Here is a 5,605-nt window from a genome sequence, read left to right as displayed (position 1 = left end):
ATACTTAGAAAATCATTTGGAAAATCTTAAAATTCATTTAACTTAATTTGTTATATCGAAATATCAAAATGTTTACAACACTATAGCCTGTCAACGGAGGAATGCCACGTAAAAAATAATTGACGGGAAAAAGAGAGAACCTTTTCTCTGAATTTTTAGGCTATTGGCGGCTGTCTAAAAATCTCCAAATCTCCTCAAAAAGTCAGGCTTCATCTTCTATTTATAGGGGAGAATGAACCTAGGGTTTTGTGTTAAAATTACACTTGCACCCTAAAGTTCATTCCTTTTATGTGAGAGTTGGTGCAAAGATATCAATTGGTCCCTCCTTTAATGCTAATTGCAGAAAGTACTTTTTATGCCACGACAGTTGGCTCTTACTAAAAATATATTCTTTGACTTTTTCTGCCCAGAAATGTCGTCCGAGATGTCGCGGTAATCGCATTTTTCTCAGTAGTCTCATCATGTCATGGCAATTCCCTTTTTCTTATCTTTGCTCCTAAATCCTGCACATCATTAAACAAAACACCTTCCCCATAAAGCAGTACTGATTACAAAATAAAATGTCGCGACAAACAGAATTTCACCACATGCAACTATATGCTCCTAAATGCATCTATATGATCTTATATGAGCTCTTAGACAGTCAATAACTTAAGTGAAAAGGTCCCAAATATGACCTTTTTACGGAGTTATCACACCCCCAAACTTAAGCTATTGCTTGTCCTCAAGCAATGGATAGTATTAAGCAAAATAAAAATACCAAGGCAAGTTCAGAAGTAGAATAGTTATATGGAATAGAATTTCAACCCTAAAAACATTTGGCTTCAACATGCTAGACTGGTTTGAGAAATCAAGTACTGTCCCCTAGGGCAAGATTATTTGTGTGGGTGTGTGTGTGTTTGTATCCAGTCCATGCTTAACAAACCTAAAAATTTTCTACTCAAGCTTTATTGTTTTGCCACGACATTTACAAGTTTTACTCCCACATTGTTTTCTTTTCCTTTTTGTTTTTCTCTTGTTTTGTTTAACACTGCTGCGAGGGGAGTCAGCCCATCACACCTACCATCCCACACTCTAAGTGAAAGGGAGCATACCTTCCACCCCCGAACTAGTCAAGTAGAGTCATCCCGTGACTACTTTCATTCACTCATATATCATAGCTGCCATTTATTTATTTGTAGTTTCTAGGAAATGCCATGGCATAGCGGAGTGTCCCTCTACAGATATGCCGAAAAATTTATTCTCAACATCATTTTTTTTACAAAGTAGGGTTTTCATCGTTTATGCCAAGACATGCAAGAATTCTTTTATAAAAAATTTCTAAGTTCCTTAAGCATGAAAAACATACAATCGTGTATTCAAGGGTTTCAAAGAAGCAAGTCCTAGAGTTGGTTCTATCATCCTCAAAAATCATGTATATTTAATCCTAGCCATCAAGAATTCATCATCATCAGGCATCCTTAATTTATTCCGGAAAACCAATTCAACCACTTTATAATGTCATGGCATATTTATTATACTAATACTATCATGCAACGATTTGAGAACCCTACCTCCCTCAAACTTGAGAGAAGCATTGTTCTCAATGCTTATTAAAAATAAGGTAAAACTAAAGTACATGCTATGAAATGCAATGCAATGCAAGGTACCTTAACTTTACGCTTGTGGTGGTGCGACGTGTGCGCTTTTACAGTTGTGTGGGGCTAAATGTTCAGAACCTGATGCTGGTACGATTGAAAGTTGGATGGACCCTAACCTTGCAAAGAAAAATAAAATAGATAATTAAAAGGAAACTGAATAAAAACAGTAACAAAATAAACATTTATTTATGCACGGGAGTAAATCCAAAATGTAACGGCATCTTCAAGATACTTAGCAGGTCTCGACATCGTGCAAGAAGAGTGCAGATTTGTCGCGTTCGATCGGAGCACCAGTATATACCAAAATGCCCCACACATATAACAGTTCCACCTTCAAAATATTTTGCTTTGGCATTTTGGATCTTTCACATCTGAATTGTAGGACCTTTGCAGTAGTCTTCTCTTTTTCAAAGTGCTCTCTACCTGAAGCTGAATGGTAGTGGAATGAGATCTCTTTTCGCTCCTTTTTGTTGTGGCAACTTAAAATAATTTGGGTAGCAAATTCGTTGAAGAGGTCGAGGTCATCCCTATGACAGTAGCCACCATCGTGTATGATTTTTTTTCTTTCCTAGGCTATTCAAGTAAGGAAGCAAAACAACACTAACGAGAAAATTAACAATGTTAGCATACCATAAAATTATCGCGACAAATAATAATTTCTCATTAAGGAATTTTTCCTTAATCTCCATTTCATTCCTTAATTCTTTTATAATTTATAGTCTAGACAGATGGGCAGTTACTTGGGGTTTAGGATGAGTAAATTCAATAGAATCCAAAGGTTTAAATTTCATACCTGGTCTAGCTATGGGTGAGCTAGACTGACTCATCTCCTTTGGAATATCCTCGATCTCCTCTTCGTCTTCTTCATCAAGCTTTAAGTGATTATCAGTGCATAATAATTTGTTGCGGTAAAATTCTGCAGTTTCTCTTTGGTCATCAACTCCTACTGATGGGGCCTTTTCTTTTGCCGTGGCAAAATTTTTCTTGTCTTCATTGGCTGTACCCTCATCATTATTTTTCAGTGAATATGAATCATCTTGCACCTTCAGATCTTCATGCACAATCTCATGACCGGGCTCTCTGAGTGTCTCCCCCCCAAACTTAGCATCTTTGCAGATTTTGATGTCACTCCTTAAGGTGAACATACTACAATGCTCCATGTCTTGAACCTTAGTGACTTCAGTATCACTAGGAAGACTGCCACGTGGGCGAGAATGTAATGTCGTGGTAATTTTTCCTACCTGACCTTCTAAGGCCCTCAAAGACGAGTTGTGGCTTTGAAGCAAAGCTTCTTGGCTTTTTATAGAGGTCACATGGTCATGCAGCATAGTCTTCGTGGTTGCTATAAAATCTTTCATTATGGCCTCCAAAGAACTTGTGTTGAATGAAGATGACACTCCCTCGTTATAATTATGCCATGGCATATTCGTTTGAAAACTCTGGGAGTCACTGAAGTTCTGCTGCCTAGCGGGCTGACTAGCATTGTTGGTTCCTTGATTTTTCCAAGAGAAGTTTGGACGTTGACACCATCCAAGATTGTTAGAATAGGGGTTGTTGTTGCCTCAATTATAGTTCTTTACATAGTTGATGGACTCCAAATTGAATGGACACTCGCTCTCATTGTGATTGCCATGGCAAAATAGACATGCTGAGTTGGATGTATTCCTTCTAGTTTCAGACCTGAAATAGGGAAATTGGTAATCATGGTTAACAATTCGATCAAGAATTTTAAAAGCCTCTTCAGGTGATTTATCAAGCAATGTCCCATTTGTCAAGGCATCTAGCATCATCCTCGTGGGTGCATTGACTCCATTGTAGAACATCATAACTTGAGTCCAATCGTGGAATCCATGATTGGGGCACTTATGAAGCAAACTTTTGTATCGATCCCAGCACTCATACATAGACTCATCACCTTGGTGAAAAGATGCTATGTCATTTCTAAGATTGTTGTTCATATTGGGTTGATTATGCTGTAGCAAAATTTTTTTGCACAAGTCATCCCAAGACCTTATCGAGCCGGAAGGTAATCCATTGAGCCATACCCTGACGTGATCTTTCAAATAATATGGGAATAATTTCAATTTCAGCACATCTTCATGCACACCTTGTTGTCAAAAAGAGTCATAGACCTCTAAAAATGCCCAAACATGTTGCCTTGCATCCTCATGAGGAGCACCACCAAATTGTCCAATCAAGTCCAACATATCGAACATAACATGTTTGAGCTCGAATTGGGTTGCCTGAATCTTGGGAGCTACAATAGCAGGTTTTAGGTCATCCAATCTGGGAGTTAAGTGATCTCTAATAGTTCGTGGTCGAGCAACATTCCCAGCATTTGGAATTGTCGTGGCATTTATAACTGCAGGATCCTTCACCTGATTTTACATAACATGAGCTTCAGGTTCAATGTGAAATAATGGTTCCTTGGGTCTTTTACGGCTCATGCGACAACGTAACACCTGAGAAAGGTAAACACAAAATCAAGTAACTATGTACAAAGAAAAAAAATAAAACGGTGCAAAAACTAAACTCAACATCTTCAATTGCCAATCCCTGGCAACGGCGCCAAAAACTTGTCAGCTTTTTGTGAGTACTATCTATGGATGCGGAAATATGTGCAAGTATACACAATCGAACAAGTAATACAGTGATGAGTGAGTATCGTATCCATAGGGATTGGAGAGATCTTGAATAAAGTTTATGCACTATTATAAAGTAACTAAGTATAGCTAATGATATTCACAAATGAGAATATTATGGAAAAATGGATGGGGATGTCGTGACAAATTAAATTGTGTTTAGTGCAAACAAATGGAAATGCAAAGGCAATATAAAATGTAAATACTGGATTTAATTATAGGGACTTTAGACGCCTCACACGACAAGTTACTATAGGAATGAGTGATGGGAGTTACTTAGGAAAATCTAAGTCCACTTCTCAGAATGGTTTTACTTCTATGAATTAACTGCCCGACAGAGTTTACTAAGGGTGCCCTATGCTATCTCTAGTTAAGGGACTTGACAGATTGAAGATGTCTTGGCAAAACCGATTGGCGTTAGCTACTGCAGGGATCTTATTGGTCCAGATAATAGGATATGTCTCGGCAATACCTTTTTGCGGCAGCATTAACATCTAACCTATCGCTCATGCACAACTCTTTTTAGTCGAATGAAATCCTAGCCTTATCTCTAAGGTGGATTAGGCCTAGTTACTATCTAGAACCCTTTGCTTATGTGGTTCCTCCCTAGTTTCTCTCGAATACTAAGGATATGCTACTTAGGCATTCTCTCGAACACTAAGTAATCACCTAAGGAATGGCTACTCTCATAGCTCCTACAACTTTAAGGCATTAAAATTCATAAGCAAAACAAATTATAACATTGAAAAACAATCATTCATTAAAGCAAATCTTAAATATCCAAAATAAACTCCCATAAAATAGGATTAATTCATGGTGGGGTTCGAAATAAGTAAACATAAAGCAAGTTAATCCGTTCCTTACAACCCAAATAATAAATAACGAAGGCAAATAGCAAAGGGAATGAGGAAAAGCCTTTGACGTGCACTGTCGGAGCTTCCCACGGCCACCACGAACAGTCCCAGCGATCTAGCTCCTCTCGAACGCCTAGTTCGTCACTCCCTATAGCCTGTCAACGGAGGAATGTCACGACAAAAACGATTGACGGGAAAAAGAGATAACTTTTTCTCTGAATTTTTAGGCTCTTGGCGGCTGTCTAAAAATCTCCAAATCTCCTCAAAAAGTCAGGCTTCATCTTCTATTTATAGGGGAGAATGAACCTAGAGTTTTGTGTTAAAATTACACTTGCACCCTAAAGTTCATTCATTTTATGTGAAAGTTGGTGCAAATATGGCAATTGGCCCCTCCTTTAATACTAATTGCAGAAAGCACTTTTTATGTCACGACAGCTGGCTCTTACTAAAAATATATTCTTTGACTTTT

General features: G+C 38.0%; 1 non-coding gene across 1 annotated transcript; it reads left to right on the top strand.

The window, feature by feature from the left end:
• Positions 1 to 3,485: 3,485 nt before the first annotated feature.
• On the top strand, positions 3,486 to 3,589 carry LOC120189191. Its single transcript, XR_005522489.1, has one exon. It is a non-coding gene; the product is annotated as a small nucleolar RNA R71 (small nucleolar RNA).
• Positions 3,590 to 5,605: the final 2,016 nt, after the last annotated feature.

The sequence above is a fragment of the Hibiscus syriacus genome, unplaced genomic scaffold, assembly GCF_006381635.1.
Source record: "Hibiscus syriacus cultivar Baekdansim isolate YM2019G1 unplaced genomic scaffold, ASM638163v2 tig00116951_pilon, whole genome shotgun sequence".
Taxonomy (NCBI): domain Eukaryota; kingdom Viridiplantae; phylum Streptophyta; class Magnoliopsida; order Malvales; family Malvaceae; genus Hibiscus; species Hibiscus syriacus.
The sequence above is the reverse complement of the archived record's forward strand: the minus strand, read 5'-3'. Positions and strand labels throughout refer to the sequence as shown.